General features: G+C 31.8%; 1 protein-coding gene across 1 annotated transcript in view; it reads right to left on the reverse strand.

The window, feature by feature from the left end:
- Window positions 1–18,175, reverse strand: part of LOC149420025 (uncharacterized) — a 624,492-nt gene that overhangs the window by 253,747 nt on the left and 352,570 nt on the right. Inside the window, exon 2 of the mRNA XM_089636938.1 lies at window positions 10,082–10,116. The gene's annotated coding sequence lies outside the window, so the exon portion shown is untranslated. The remainder of the gene's footprint in view (window positions 1–10,081; window positions 10,117–18,175) is intronic.

The raw sequence follows: 18,175 nt of genomic DNA on the forward strand, positions 1-18,175 counted from the left end.
TGTATAGTACAACCTTCGCACTGCGGCCTTTACAAATGAGCTCAGACCTCAGTTTAGGGAAGGTTGATTAAACCCTGGGACCTCCGGGTAATGGATGCATTCAGGGGCGGTGGGGGGAGTGTCTCGAAGGCTCTACGGCTGTACTGCGAGGCTGGTAGTAAACTACTTGTGTAATAAAGTGTTTTCGTGTTAAACAATAATTTTGGTGCATGGCACATAGAAAACCCCCTTTGTGGACGAGAATAGCGTCGGATAATGTAATGTCCTGAGGAAATTGGACCTTGTGGACGTATGGCTGGTTGTAACCCAAGTGTTTATGGAATTCTTGATCATATTGGATAATCTTTCAGTGCAGATAAGGCGGAACGGTAAATGTTTTAAGTATTATAGAGGTAGAATTGATAAAACTTGACTACATTGTACATAAATAAAGTTAATTTTCACTAAACGAAAAGGAAAACAAGAGAAAAGAGAACAAAAATCTTTTGTGTATCTTACACCGTTGTAATAAATAAGTAAAACATAATATATCAATTATTATTTTACAAGCAATAATTATTCGCCTGAAACACTCATCCACATTAAAAAATCTCCTGATAAAAGATACATGACGCCAACGGGACTCGAACCCGTGTCCCTTCGATTAGGAATCAATCGAAGAATCCTTCAATCGAAGGGACACGGGTTCGAGTCCCGTTGGCGTCATGTATCTTTTATCAGGAGATTTTTCAATGTGGATTAGTGTTTCAGGCGAATAATTATTGCTTGTAAAATAATTGTTACCCTTTGTGCTATGCATAAAAAAAATCTTGTCTTAAACATTAGTTTACCAAAAAAATAATAATTACATAATATATCAGCAAAAAAAAATTATAATACTAAAACCTTTGAGGAACACAAGATTAAAACATATTTGCAAAGCGATACGTAATAGAAGAATATGATTTAAATATAAATATGTTCCTACATTATTTTTCCATTTTTAAACATGGTGAGATTTCGACATAATATATTCTTTTCATGATTATAAAAAATGTTTCCAATGGCTTTACTAATAAACGTATTTTAATTTTTACACAATACTGATAAATAATCATTAATGTATGGTAAATGGTTATTTATGAGCTGTGTACAATTTAAATCATGATTAATAATGACGGGGTTAGTTTTTTATCAGATTTTCCAAAATAAAAAGCATTGTTCGCATAGCTAAGCGGAAATAGTTGGAGACAATCAGTTTTTTCTGAATATTTTGTAGTAAAAAAACTGAATTTTTCAACCCCTTTTCCGAGAAATTTTAGACAGCCAAAATATTTTTTATTAAAAAAAAATCGAGTTCAAAATAACACGACCAATAACTGTAACTTAAAGTATTTTAAAACGATATGGCAATTATTCCTACATGTGTGTGTTCATATCAATTACAAAGTTGACTTTGCACGAAAATTTCGTAAAAATTAAAAAATTATATTTTGCTAAGCAAAGTCAGACCTTCGTAAACTCATGACTCATGGGTATTAAAACCTAACCTTGAACAACAGAGGGTAAATTTCAATTTCCTAAAAGGGAAAATAAATTCCAACAATAATTATTGGCACTCTTTCAGTGGGAAAAGGGTTTTCTTGCTAAAATACGTTCTCCCTTACAAGGCATGTTACGTTATTTCCAGCATTTTATTTACCCAATGTAATGCAGAACTTTTGATTGAAGAAAGAACTCGGTTCACATATATAATTTACACATCGGAGGGTTGTTCCGACCATAGCCTCTAATATCACTATAAAACTACCCTCTGCAAGGAAGCGGCTGTAGGTGGAGGCTTGCGTGCTGTAGAGGGTGCTTTACAACCATCCCCTGGAAATAAAAGCACCGGAAGTCAATTTGTCTAGCGGGACCTATCCGAGAGGTCAGTGATCTTTCCTTTGTTTAGATTTATTGTATTTCTCCTGGTTAACAATGGAATCAATCCAATCATTTGGTATTATAATGCACAATGAATATGCATAGTCTTGATTTTTTCATTGAGAAACAGATTTTCATCATTTTTACTAAAATTTCGCATTTTAAAACATCGATGAGTCCACGGAGAAAAATGTGTGCTAATTTATTAAGAATCTCTTCATTTTACTAAGTAATCATGTTGTTAAAATTAAGTAAAGACCCAAACCAGATGTTCAACATGAGTTTGGTTGTTATTCAAACAGTTTGTATTTTTAAGGACAGATGGCACTTTGTCGTTTTTTCTCCCTCCAACAGGTTGAAATTAATAAAACGCCTCGTAACGCCATGATCATCCTCTTCTGCATCTTTACTTCTCAAGAAAAAACATCTCAGTCCGTTTTAGAATAAACTATAATAAATATACACCGTAAAAAAACGGGATTTCAAGCCCTTAATGAATTAATTAATAGGTTCCTGATATACTTTTACCAAAAAAAAAAAATCACGATGTTGGAACACGTTAAATATTAATTGTTCATAAAAATCTTTATACTTTCGCATTTCGATATTATGTAATATTATCAAGGCAAATACAGGTGCATTAACACGTGTTTTGATATATTAGGAAATTATTAAAAGTTTATCAGGAAACGACCTGCAATCCCTTTCAAATAATTTGAATAGGTTCTTAATAAATTAGCAACACTCATTTATCTCCAAATAGTAAGTGGTAGTTCGTACAACGATTTACTAGTATCTACACTGTAAAAAAAAAAGAATCTACATATGTCAAAAAATGTGAAGTGAAAAAACACAGTTTGCTATTTTACAGTTATAATTTTTAAACTAATTCTAATTATAACTATAAAAGTAATAATGGAATTGAACTGGGATTAATGTTTTTACGTTATACCTTACAAGGGTTTAATACATATTCGCTTTTGCCTACCTACGATGTAACTTTTTGGTTACTCTTAACTTAAACGAGGTATTATATTTTACGTTGTTTTGAATCAATTTTTATCTTATACCTTGTTTAAGTTACAAATAATAAAACGGTAAAAACCACATTGTAGGTATGTAAAAATGTATTAAACCCTTGTACGGTAATCGTACCAGGTAAATCCCAGTATTATAATATACCTGCTGAATTATAATTCGAATTAGTTTATAATTTACAAATTTACGAAGTATGATTAACAACAATCAAACACAGTAATAACCCATTATATAAATAAAACATTAAGAGATCATACCGGGTTATTAATTAAATTAATATGAATTCCATTTGAAATCTGCCACATCGTTGGATACTCAAATACTCAATGTCGGTATCGAATATCATTATGGCACGGAATTTTGAATATCAATAAATGTTAATAATTCATTCGGGGAAACGTATCTTTGATTAGGACCCTGAATTAATATTGTACCTTTCCATGCATATTTTCGTCTCATAATTTTATAATGAGTATTTCAAATATCCGGAAGCAATTGTAATTCTTCTGCACAAGTTAAAAAATTATTATCAATTTGAATTTGAAAAGTAGCATTATATTATTGTAAGTGAATCGGAATGATTGGTTCCAATGAAACCAAAATATCATGTTATCAAAAATGCTTACATAATTTATATAGCTGAAAACATTACGAAATAATAATTATGATAAGCATTTTAAATGATATTACCAAAGATCTTTGAAATTTTTTTGATGATTCTTTTCATAGTACCTACTGAGAAATGTCTCATATTTATAATAAATGTTTTTAATTTTCAAAAAAAAATCATTATTGAAATACATTTACAGATTGCATCAGCGATTACGAATAAAAATATAAACCAGCGATTCCATTTTGCTCTCGGATGATATATTTTATTTATTTTATCACATCGCTCTTGATAACACTGCCGCACTAACAAAGGATAACGTGCTTAGCGCTCTGTCTCGTCTGTACGGTGTTGCTGGAATGAGACGGAGTGCGTCTTGGCATATATTTGGTTTCACTATTTCAACAATTATTTGCTAATAATTCTACATAGAATCTCTCAGAGGCAGTATAATTTCACTGACCATCAATATTAAATAAGAAACCACTGCTCATAATTAACTAATCGATTAACCATTACACCATCTCTACAGGAGTTCGTATAAATGATCCAAAACTTTTCTGAATCACAACACTGTGCTTCATCCGTAATCATGCATCTTTTAAAATATACCTACATTTAAATAAATTCAATTTTATACACTGTCAAATTATATTACCTATACCTGTTGAGGGTCCAACTATTTAACAACTCAGGCAACGTCATAATGAGAGGCCACCACCCAGATTGAAAACTAAAAAACTTACCAACTATCATCCTTCTCGTCCCCCCCCCTTTTAATTTCCTTTGATGTCACAGCTATTCCCTTTTTTCATCCTCTCTTTTACAGTTTACCAAGATCCACAATCAGGGTAAAATTGAATTACCTTATGTTAAACATGGCTGAAATAGTGTGCCATGGATTTTACAGATCACAACAAACAGCAATGTTTGTTGATCGCTGAGCACTGCTCACCCAAATTCAACACAGATTTTGCAAATGATAATGATAAATATTTCATCTATTTGTAATTCAAAATGACGTAGCATTAATAATACATGATGTGTCTTTGAATTTGATTAGTAGGTAAATTCCTTGTGATGGAAAGGTTCATACGTTCCTACAATATAACAGAACAGCCCATAGGTATTACACTAATATAATCTAAATATCTAATACCACTTTAAATGAAGGGTTTATAGATTTGAATGATTTATTTCCCGATATCAATGAATTCATTGCGGTTAAATGCGGTGATCTACCGCGTTTGTGGTTTAGTGGGTAGATGCATCGGAAGTTTTTGGATTTCCCGGTAGAATTCCTGGGATACGTGATAATGCATTTAGGGATAATTGCCAAAATGTCAGAATGTTTGCGCTTAGCGACGATGCGAAAAATTTATACATTTGGTTTAATGTGAAATTCACGATACTATAGGTACGAAAATTTCATGATCACCATTGGTGGCTTAAACAGTTTGCCTTCAATATCATTTGCATTTCTTAAAATAATTAAATATTTAAAGTAATTAAAACTGAATTTCTAAGCAACGTTTTTTTTTATGTGACTTAACTGCTCTTAACTGTTCAGAGCCAAAAAGACTATGATATCCCCAATTAAGGGTAGTGTGGCCGAATGGAGTGAAAAAGGAATACGTTTGGGAAATGGAAGTTTGGGAAAGTGCCGGGCTTTATCAGATTTCTTGTCTCGCAACAAAAGAAAACCAAAGCTGTCTTGTAAGAAAGTTTATTTTATTATTTTTTATATATTCAATAATATTGTTATTGGGTTTATAAAAACAGTTTATTTTTAAACAAGTTCTGCTGTGTAATTATTATTACGCGTGACAGCTGTTTCGCCCTCTGAAGGCATTATCAAACTGTCACTAATTGTCAATAATTACACAGCAGAACTTGTTTAAAAATAAACTGATTTTATAAACCCAATAACAATATTATTGAATATATAAAAAATAAAATAATAAAATGGAGTTCTACAAATTAAACTTAATAACAATAAAAAAAATAAAAAAAGTTTATTTTAAATCAATGCAATACATGTTACTGTGGTGTTTTGTAAGTTAGCTGGAGTACCTGGGTTCATGGGGTTAGATGAGTCTAAGTCAAGAAGATGCGATATCTCCAGTTGACCCCTTTCCACCTATCGCAGTGGGAGATATTTTTTTTCAAATCAAATCAAATCAAAAATTATTTATTGTAAAATAAAAATTACAAAAGGTGTAGCTTATGGGTAGACCCCATTTCTTCCAGCTAACCACATTTATTTAATTATAATGTTTATATAATATTATTTGTTTTATTATAATAATTACAATGTTTATAATAATAATTACAATGTTTTATTATTATAAAATTTTTTATTATAATAATTTCAATGTTTTATTGACACATTGTCTCCAGATTACTATCCACCCCTTGTGCCATTTTCTTTCTAAGTAATTCCTCTCCCTCCACAGCATCCCCAAAGATTATATAGGCCCTGTAGGTAATTATTTTTTTTATAGCCTCTAGTGCGGCATCAGAATATTTAAAAAAAGTTTGCAGTATTTAATTCCTTAATTTAGAAATTTTGTTCGCTGTTTACATATCGTATATATAGAAATAAATATTTGTTAAATATACCTACAACTTAGCACGTGATTGTGTATACTAAAATCATGAAAAAAGATGTTTAAATAAAGAAAAATCATTTCCATAGGTAATTATTCAAATGTTTTCTCGGAAAAAAGAAAATATGGGCTCCACCTCTGAATCACTGGAAATTCCAAGATCGATACTGTTTGAAAGTTGTTCTGTAAAAGGCCACAAACATTCGAATAGAGTTTGAGTAAAAATGATGGATCACCTTTGCACAACACACTCAAAATAATAATTATGATTTTTTTTACTTCATCGTGCAGAACGACGCTTTCGGGTATTTCCACCGTCGAGTTGATGTTAATGAAAACCGAGCTTTTCCCTCGTGCCATTGTGTAGAAGACATAAATAAATATTACGTCAGCACCAACATCAGTCTCATGCAAAACACTGCTGGGTAAAGATCAAGTGCATCATCAAGTACCTGACAGACTTTAACCAGCGATTCATAAGCTTATTTAAATATAAAAATGTAGATTTCATTTAGCTGTCCCGTGAAATTTTCAATTAAAAACAATAATAAAAAATAAATGTTTCCATCACACGTCGCCGCTGGGTACAACCTAGCACATCACGTGATAACGCACTCCGTCTCGTTCCAGCAGCATCAAACAGACGAGACGGAGCGCTTATGACGTGCTTCGTTGCGACATGTGGCCAGTGATCAGTGGCGACGTGTGATTGTTGTTGTTTTTAATTGAACAAAATATGTCACAGCAAATAAGCTCAGGAATCGTCGATTAAAGTCTCTCGGGTACGTGCTTACTGCTGATAACTCTGTTTATTGTATATTTTTGGATCTGGCCATGGAAATATTTCATTATACTTCGTTTATTTTGAGCTCAGACTGACATATTTATGTTATTGATGTTCTTAGATACATGTTTAAAAAGTATATTCAATTAGTTCGGCTTATATTTATAACCACACTTTTAAGCAAAGTAATTTTTTTAAGATTTTTGTTAAGATTAGTATTTTTTCACGATATTATCACATTTAATACTGTTACATTAGAACTTTGGATATTGGCAATTCAATACACTTTTGAGATGTGATATAGTCATTAAAAGTGCGGAAAAAACGTCATAATTTTCATAAATCACTTTGCAAGAGTGTGTTGAATTGCCAACGTCTCGAGGTGCCCGTTTTACCCTACATACATAGTTAAATAATTATAATAAACAGGTAACGGGACAAATTAGAACAGCGACAAAGCAAAATACTTTCGAAAAGTGACGAAAAAACTAGGTTAACCAGTTGGGTTAGGTTGGGCTGGGTTTTGGGATAGTTTTTTTCCTAACTTTTAATGAATTCATATTACATAATATATATACAAATATGTTCTGATTTGTAACTTAATATCTTATTGCGTATATTTTTCAATGCAGAATATTTATTTATATAAAGTGCTTTTTGATGTAACTGCATTGATTGACGTTCATTGTGATAGGGCCGAGCAAACCAAAAAAGCAAATCTGTAGGCAAAACGAAAACTTCGAGTAAAAAGGGAACCCAACAAGTATTTAACCAATTTTCATCAAAAGCTTCTACGCCTCCCTTGTTATTAAAATGCGCAGATACTGAAAAATGTTGTATTTGGAGACGGGTTAAATCTTTGTGAACGATAAATCCCAAATTTGCAAGAAACACGTTTTTCTACTCATGAAATTAAGTGACTAATGTAAATACAACAGAAATTAGCCTAATATCAAAAATACTAAGCTGCTTTATTGAAGTCTAGGAAATTTTGATACTACATTATTGAGACTCGGTTAGTTCTCAATTAACATGACCAGGGGGCCTATTCTGTATCTTTCGGGTAAACAAACAAGTAAGTACGTGGTTTAACCTTTCCTTGCCAGTGCTGTCAACTGAGTGAAGATAGTCTCTAATTAATAAAATATCTCTCTAAATATACAGAATTTAGTTTTAGGTATTTCTCCGCAATAAATGTATGTATTGCATTAAGTAATGATAACATAATATAGATTTACTGAGTGTATAGCACCGGTGGACGAGGAGTTTTTGAACACCGTAAGGGAAGGGTTAAGACGGGTTTGTAACTTGGTTAAACAGGCGGCAGGAAAGTTTCGAAAGATACAGAGTAGGCTCCCAGACTGCTCAAAACCTCAAAACAATATATTATTACTATCAAAATACTTCATTACGCTATCATACCAGGTTATTCTAGACTAGACCAAGAATAGCCGTTATTATTATTTTGTATATTAAGGGCCTTATTAATAATACGCGTTTTTAAATTTTACCCAACTGATGAACAAACATTTACTCTACGTCAATGATTTTTTATCAGTTGTCTAAAATTTTGAAAATATTTATTGGTAAGGGGATATTTATCTAGACAAGTAGTAGTTCTGTGAACAGTAGTTGAAAAAAAATGTTTAAAATTTTCTCTTATTTTTAATTCAAACCCAAAATTTCCATTGAAATCATAAGTTTTATACGTAGGTACTTAAATACCTACCTACTCCATAATAAATTAAATCAAAATTTGTGTAAAAAAATAATTAATATTTCAATTAAAGGAAAATTTTTAAAAAAAAGTCACCATCTCACTGACAATATTTTTTTCAAACATTCTTCAGCCAGGTAGATACCGTAATATTGAATAAAGTCAAAATAAACACGATGATATAAAAAAATATCTTTACTGAACCACTAAAAAGGCCACCATTTTAAAACGGAAACGGAACATACAAACAAAATTATAGGTGAAATTCAAAAGGGTCGACTTAAAATACTACGCACAGCCAAGGTAATAATATCACCATTACTACAACCTACATCTTTAAGGTTAACAAATTACACGCTAAATAAACGGATAAGTATTATACTCGTATGTCAGTTGTCTTGAAGTCTATCTGTCTTGAAGTTATCACGAGAATTTGTTTACTTTGGGTTCTATTTATTCTATTCCGTACGTGCTTAATCTATTTCATCTAAGATACCTGTAGGAATCTCCAATAAACCTGATATGGCTTAAGTCTCTTTACTATTTAGATTTTCGATAAACCTCTTTGTACAGGACGAATGGTTTATTTTTTGTTGTATTAAGGTTCATTCATACGTGTTTTTTTTACATAATCTATTAATTGTAACTAACGAATGGCTTTTTTATTAGATTTAGTGTACTATGAGTTTGGTTGGCGGATTAATAGTCAATATTCTGTAATTAACGCAATGAGTAACATATTAAGAAGAAGATAACTATTAGCTGTGCCACATTTATTCATTGAACAATTTTTTAGTATTACAAGCCACGAAATCTTTGAGTTTTGCATTCAAAGTAGCCGTAGGTATTTAATACGGTTTTATCAAATTTAACAAAAATAGTTATTTCCTACCTAATCAGGTTGAGAAATTTGTAAATTACTTTTTATCAAGAATCAAATAATTTAGGCCAGTTTGGAAAACATATAATTTCAAATGTGTCAATGCCTGCATTCACACAACGTCCGTACAACGCGCTGAGCCGTTGTATCCTAGCAAGTAGGTACATTAATAAAAGATCTTGAAAATTGTTGAGTAGTCCTGTACACTTTAATTTGCTCTTTTGAATTTTAGGAGCAGTTCGGTTCGTTGTGCAGGTTTCGTGGGACGGAACCAATTAATTTGCGATATCATTACCTAAAAATGCATTTTCTTCACAGAACGTATTACCAAACGTTGTCAAAACGTCGTCATAATTGTGCGAAAAGCACTGAACACTCGCAATAGCAGACGTCTAAAGGTCCCATGAGCAGAATGATCGCTAGATTTATTATTTTATTAAATTCAGCTAATCTCAGCATGTTCTCAATATCTGCCTGTCCTAGATTATCCACTTCTCTGTGTGTAATAGGAGGAATAATAAAGGGTGCGTTTAAAACTTACCTGAATATAGTAGCAATGTTTTCTTTTCTCCTAATCTGTAACAAACAAAAACACGACATTAGCGTTAACACCACTCGAACATCTTCATGTCTAGAATTTAGAACAACAGAATTTGTTTTTTACGAAGTAAAAACAAATAGACATCCATCAACGTTGAATATTTAATTAAGCGAAAACGTAATCTCCAGGCCAAAGGGTGGAATTGTGAGAAAGATTTGCTCCGCATTTGAACTGTAGGAACAAAGGGGAGGGGGGGTGATTTAGGGCAGAGGGTTAGGAAGATTAAATTTTTAAAGCCTTTGAAGTATTTGACAGGAACGCAATGGTCTAAAAGAAAATACTTTTGAAAGAGATATAATCGTTAAAAATGACAAACTACCACTAGAAATGAATTCGGAGATTTTTTAAATGATAAAATACAAAGAAAGAAACGAATGCTTTTTAAAAAAATATTATTTTCTTTCTTTCTTATGAATACTTTAGCTAAAAAAATATTCCGAGAATAAATATTAGGTAGACACAGTATTCAATGTTTTGCAAAACAATGAAGCTATAAAATTATTTTGATGGCCTTAAAACAATTTTTTAAGTATTGAAAATTATGTATAAAACCATATTTGAAAACAAACATCATGCATAACTATAGATTGAAATCCATAACCAATATTCCATAAATTTTCCTCCCCATAGAGCAGGCAATCGGAAATCCTTTCACACGCGCCAATAAATCAACCCCAATCGAGCGCCATTCTTTGTTTTCGGGAAAGTTATTTGAGTTCCCATCTATTCGATAGTTGACACACATTGCTTCAACCATCCCATTATTTTGTCTATTGTTTATCCGAGGATGGATGCTATCAATTTTTGAACTTTGAACACAATCAACGTTTTAAGTTACAACACATTTTGAATCCCTTAATCTTATTCCGTAAACTAATCTCTCCATTCGGAAGCCATTATTTATTTTACGAAAAGTTTTTTCACCAACTATTTCATACACACATCATTACTCCTACATCTTGACACGGGTAACTCTGAAGTAGGTGGTGTCGTCAAAATTGTAACATGGCTAGGTGTCATTAAAACAAAAACAAAATCGTTTTTGTAAGGAGACACCCAATTGAAAAAAATGGCAGTTGATATATAACAAAAACATAGCGTCTTTAGTTTATCTTCTTGCTGCCTATCCACTCGAGCGATTGGGGTCACATATGTACTTTTACCATATAATTTAATTAATTCAATTCCTTAAAATATTGATATTGAAATATATTAAAGGGTTTACTGTTGTTTAAAGCTAATGAATCCACCTGGTTCTATAAATTTGGTTCATTTTGGCAAGCGATGGCTCAAAACTTTTTTTGCAAACTTGGCATAATTTGCAAAAAATTGCTCGACTGACTACAAAGCTTTCCGTGACTATTGTTCATTATTTTTGTATTGCTTGCCCGAGGTAGATAGCGATCAATTTTTGAACTTCGACCTTCAAACACGGTAAATTTTTGAAGTTCGAACACATTTTGAGTTCCCTAATCTTAGTCCCCAAACTAATCAAACGACATCTAACGACGCTAATTGCCTACGTGTTTTGAATTCGGAACGTTATTTGGTAGTAAACCCGAAAGTTAGAGCTTTTTTCTTTTATCCGAATTTCCGATTAAATACTAATTTCGAAACGGTTTTGATTTGTTTGGGGTGGGTAATTTGTTATGCATTTGAAATGATGGTAACATTACTAGGGTAGAAAATTAACCTATTAAGTGATGTTTTGAAGTTAGTTCTTGTTTTCGCGGAGGTTATCTACGTGTTTTGAAACATAAATACGAATTAATGTATTGTACACGAAAGACCGTCTCTATTGTGGGCTGGTTGGTATTTAATCGGTGTTTTCGTAATCCTCTTTCAAATACTGTCCGGCTTGCAATCCCATTGAAGAAAAAATGTATTACAAACAACACAATTTAAAAATGCACAGTCTGTTACCACCAGTTTAATTCTCCGTTTCTATCACACCATAATATCCTTCATTATTCTTTCCTTTCACTTACTATACACTGAGCAGTATAGAATTGTTTAAACCTTTCGTATTGTTAAGTCAGTGCATTGGATTTAAATTATTGGGAGCAGATTGAAAATGTGTTGTTACTTTGTACAAATTATATCAAATTACATAGTAACACCATTACCATGTTCCTGGAGACAAGTGCACTCTTTCTGAGCAATTTTCCGCCACCAAATGGGAATCTAACGGTGCAGACAACGCCAGTCCAAGAATACCTTCATCACTACCATGGCTTCCTGGAGGGAGTCCCCCATAATGGGATGATGTGCCAAATTTCCTCCTTAAAAGACTAATATATTTCACTTCCTTTCTTTTTTAACTTCTCAGGCCTCTGCCATATTTTTGACAGAAGGTCGAAGTATTTTTGCTTTTCAACAAAATCAAAATAAATGGAATATTTCTGAACATATCCGACAATTAAAAATTGTTTTTAAAAGGTGATAAAATAGGCTTTAAAATTTTATTAACTAACATTTTTTGATAATTTTATTTGTTTATTGAAATATAATTATTACATTTTCATACAAAAAAGAGAATAATATTACGGATTAGTTGTTAGCGCGGTTGACCTATTCCTCTGGGAGAAAGGTTCAACATTTAAAATATTAAATACAAAAATTGTTAAAAAAATATGTACTGTAGTAAAACGTGTATATTTTTTATTTTATGCATGTTTTTTTATTTCACTCTGAATTGTGGAATGTATTCCATTGAACTACCACTGCATGCATTCGGAAATAAATAGTTATTATTATTATCACGAGAAAACTCCAATGCCTTTCTACATTCTTGTATTAAGAGGAAGCTATAAGCCAAATATGTGTATATTCTTGGTATGCCTAATATAGTCACAAATAAAGGTAATACGCATTAAAATCGCTTGAGAAACGGACTCTACAAACGCTCGATTTTAAGCACAAAAGTGGTTCTTATTTATTTTGTAAATAATTTTATAAGAAAGCAAAAAAGTTATTTAAAGGAAAATGTCACAGATAATCTTAGCTATAATATCGTATTTAAAAAAAAATGTTTCTTTTATTTGTTCATACATTTCTTTTGAAAAAAATTTTTTTTAGTAGTTTACATTTATATTTTTTATTGAGTAATTAATTTTTTTTATTATTCTACTCAAGGCAAACAATAGTAAAATCTTTAATGTATCTAAAGTATATTTTTTGTATTCATAATGTAAACCAATTCGTTATAAAGATTAATCGAAAAAAGTGATTTAGCATTGAGGGTCACCTTTAATTTTAAGGCGATGCACTACGTCGTGTAATATTTTGAATTGAGCCGCTATTAATAACACACCTTACGTAGATGGCGATAAGGCTTAAATTCCCGCTTCGCACCATCCACCTGTTTTGATTTATGCCAAAAAGTGCCTTTTATTTTATTTTGTGGATGTTCAGGCAAAAATATTTAAATGTTTTTCGATCATTTTATAAATAACTTAATTTTCCACATTATACAATAAAACCATAACCGAAAATGGGTTCGTAAATAGGAGATTTTGAACTTTAAAGCAGTTTTCATTGGCCTATACATTATTATTTTCTGGGCTTATAAAAAGACTTATCTAAAAAATACTCGATTATTTCAAAGGCCACGATGTATTCTACTCGCAGTATTCAATTAAAGCATCTGAAACATTTGTAGTCGACCAAATTTTCAAACCAAAAACACACGATTTAAAATTACTACGTAGTGCATCGCCTTAATAATAAATTATGAATTGTACATCGACATCTTTATGCCAGATAAGATATAAATGGAAATGCATGGATCGGGTTTTAAGCGGTTGATTTTTTTGTTTGACGAGTCTACGAGACAATACGCATTGGCATGTTTTTACTGTTCTCACTCATCGAAAACATGCAACGTAAAGGACATAGAAATTCGTATTTAATCTAGGATTTAAATTAAATATTAGAAACACAAGAGGACATTAGGTATAATATTGAGCCATGCAAACACAAGCTGGGAATTTTTAAACAATTGTGAAGTAATTGGTGATGTCAGTAATAGTATTTCTACGGACAGGTCACGAATGTGTTAAAAAACGAAAGTACGAATAAACCAAATTACAAAATAAATAATGTAAACAAACCGAATGTGACACACATGTGTGTAAATCAGATTATAACCGCGTGTTAGAACAGGTGTTGTTAAATAAGGGGCTTATTTGTACCTAGATTTCGTACCTACCTCAATAAACAAACTATTGTAGGATTCAAAGATAGATAATGTTGGGAGATACAGGAATATGAAAGTTAAAATTATAAAAAACGTTTATGAAAAATACACGAAAAATTATAACAAGTGAAGAAATTAATAAAACATTAATAAAATAACAACAACAACAAAAAATGATCGCTTAAATTTTGTAAATTATCACTTTCTGGGCGCTTTGTGAAGGAGTAAAAAACCTTTTTAATTTTATCAATTATTTTTAATTATATCTCAGTTATGGCCGAGGGGATGTATTTATCTAAAACTAGATTTGAATGTGAGTACCCCACTACAGTCCGAACAGCTCCCAACCTACTGGAGCCAGTGAGATTATGGCCAATTATAGGGGTATTTTGTGTAGTAAGGTGGTGGGGAGTGGAATGAGATAGCAAAGAGGGAGGTGGGGATTACTTGGGTACTAGAATCCGGTCACCATACACAGCTTAAGACATTTCAAGCAACGTTTCAATTCTTAAAAATGGTCGTATACCAGGGCAATACTGAAAATAGGCTCTGGGACGTGCCTCAAATATACAATTTTATTTTTATTTTAAATTAATAACTTGTGAAATAAGGTTTACTTGCGCATGTTGGGAATTAAACGCGCGACCTCCGTGGATTCGTAGCCAATGATCGTGACTCCCCAATCACGGCCATGAAAACACAAACGCGTTTTGATTTAAAATAAAAATTAAGGAGACTGGATAAATCTTCGAAAAGATAATTCATCACATCTTTAAAAAGTTATATAAAGTCATGGAAAGTGATGAAACAAAAACTTTATTAACTGAGTTAAGTAGGTTAGGTTAGGTTAGGTTTAATATTTTTTTTTCATCGTTTCTAATGACTTTATATCACTTTTTAAAGGTGTGTTGAATTGTCGATGTGTTGATTTATCATGGAACCAAAAATTATATAGTTTGGTTAGGTGTTTTGGCCCAAAATCAAAATGTAAGTTTTTTATGACAAAGTAAGTAACTCAAGCTAAACACGTTTTCAGCCAGAAATAACGAATGCCATTTTAATGGAGCCATTATGAAATATAATCAAAGAAAATTATTTTAACCCTTCGAAATTGTGGCTTTGATTCCAATATTGGACGTTCCATTCGAAGATGACAACACGAAATGAGAATTCAGTACACTGACAGTGGAGTAAAGAAGATATTGGAAACCCCTGCTGGAGTGCATATTACTGTGCTTACACCTGACGAATACTAATGCGTCGTAAACATCGCTAGTATTCCGAGTGCAGCCATATTGTTAGTCGATGTGATATAAATGTGAGGACGCAGGATACGTATAAAGATACAACGAAAACAATAATATTTACTGCCACACATTCTTTATTGTTTACTGATACATTTTTCAATTACCAAAATAAATTAATAAAAACTACAATCATTATAATTTTATTTTAATTATTATCATTAGGCAGAAAATGTATTTGTCTCTAGTCTGTTGGAGAAAAAAACTGTAGAACGGCGAAAGACGTTATAAAATTTTAACATTTTCTTTTTTTTTTATTATATGCCAACATCAAATTTATCAGTATTCAAATGAACTAGCCCCTTTACACTGAATCGAGTATAATGCTCCAGGGGAGTTTGATAAACTGTTAATAATGTCAATGTTAAAATTATACATAGTTTGCTACCATAGCTACCCGATCCGGCCCGCCACGCAGTCGGTGGGTAGATGCGTCCGCCGCCAAGACCATGAATCCGGGCACCCCTCCCAAGTCACCAAACGTAGCGAACCACATGGGGCGACGTATAGCAGAGGTGTTGGTTATCCTATAAATAGTTTACGGGGATAGCCCCGATATATATATATATATATATATATATACGTCGCCCTATATATATATAATATAATTTTTCACATTCGTCAGGGCTGGACTGCACTGTAACTAAAAAAACTAATGAATATGATTATTGCATGAATTAAGAGTATACATTTGATCAAAACCTTACTCAAAAATCATGATATTACATATGTATGTTTTAGTGCATATATTTTAATCTGTCATTGCTTTATTCGGGTATAGTTAGGTACCCTACCATTCTCAAATTAGCTACACCCGAATAAAGCAATGACAGACTGCTACCATTCTCAAATAAGCTACAGCCGAATAAAGCAATGACAGACTGCTACAATTCTTAAATTAGCGACACCGAATATTATAATAGACATTAAAATCGCTTGGAAAACGGAGTCTAGAAACGTTCGATTTCAAGCAAAAAAACTGGTTTTTACTTATTTTGTAAATAATTTTATAAGAAAGCAAAAAAGTTAATCAAGTGAAACTGTCACAGACAATCTTAGCAATAAAACTGTATTATTTAAAAGTTGTTTCCTTCATGCGTTCATACATTTCTATTGAAAAAATATTTTTGTAGTAGTTTGCATTTATATTTTTTATTGAGTAATTTATTTTTTTATTTGTATCTACTCAAGCGAAGCGATAGGAAAACCTTCAATTTAACTAAAGCATATTTTTTGGTTATCTTAATATACACCAATACGTTATAAATATTAATCAAAATAGTGATTTCGCCTTAAGGTAGTTTTTAGGTAAAAAAGTTTAATAATTTATATGGAAAAAATAATACTCTTCTATGAAGAAATATTTTTGTATGGAAATAGTATAGAATTTCGAAAACAAATATTTTTATTTTTTTACTTCAACCACCTCCCGATTTTAATCCCAGATACCCTATGCAGATATTAGTACCGATTTGGAAGATTTTTTTTTATTCTTAGATTTCTAACAGAAAAAATTACATTGTTTAGGTGCTCATGAAAGAAATTCAATATAAGCCTACTTTGTTCAAAATAACGAGCTCACAAAATACTTATGTGGGCTTGTCTCTTCGTGGTAGAAGGCCACTAAAAAACAAAACAAAAGATCATGAGGTTTCTGTTTACAGTGAGACAATGATAACAGGTGACTGGATAACTCATCATAATGATAATTTAACACACCTATAAAAAATGTTATAAAGTAATGAAAAGTGATTAAACAAAAACTAGAATAAATAGGTTACATTTAAACTAGTTGTAACTATTTAACCTACTTTTTGTTTCATCGCTTTTGATGACTTTACATCACATTTTAAAGGTGTGTTGAATTGTCATTTTGATGAGTTATCATGGAACTGTGTCCTTTTAACGGACTATTATGAAACAATAGAAACTTCTGGAGAATACGTTTAATAAAAAAAATTATAAATAATCATTCATATTATTTTCCTTTTCAACATAAAATAAATGCACTTGCTACGCATATTATGAGGCGTTTTGAGATGAACCTTAAATTGTTTTCCTATAAATAATATTGACTTTTATATAACGGCCTCACAAAACGGTGTTCTAAAGCCTCAGTTAAATTTAATCTGGGTTAATATTTACGTAGTAATGATTCAATAAATTTTAGCGCCATTTGCAAAACAATGAAGCGTAATTCCACGGCATGAATGTAAATCAAAATTGCCGTCCTCGGCAACCCAAGTCCCGGGCACTTAGTATGCTGATCGCTTCCAATGACCCAACACCGGGCCAATGTCAGGCCGGCCTTATCACCTGAGGAATATCGATGGAAAGAAGATACTAAACCATACCCGAAATTTTGTAAGCGATGAGCCATAGGTTAGGAAGGGGTGCTCCGGTATGCTTTCATATTGATCACGTGGTACCAAATATTTGGACTGCTATAAAAACACTACACACACTCGGAAAACCATCAGTCAGATCTTATCGAGCAAATCAACAGATCAAAATGAAGGGAATTGCTTTAGT

The sequence above is a fragment of the Hesperophylax consimilis genome, chromosome 11 (genome assembly GCF_061612785.1).
Source record: "Hesperophylax consimilis isolate HC1 chromosome 11, BYU_Hcon_1.0, whole genome shotgun sequence".
NCBI lineage: Eukaryota > Metazoa > Arthropoda > Insecta > Trichoptera > Limnephilidae > Hesperophylax > Hesperophylax consimilis.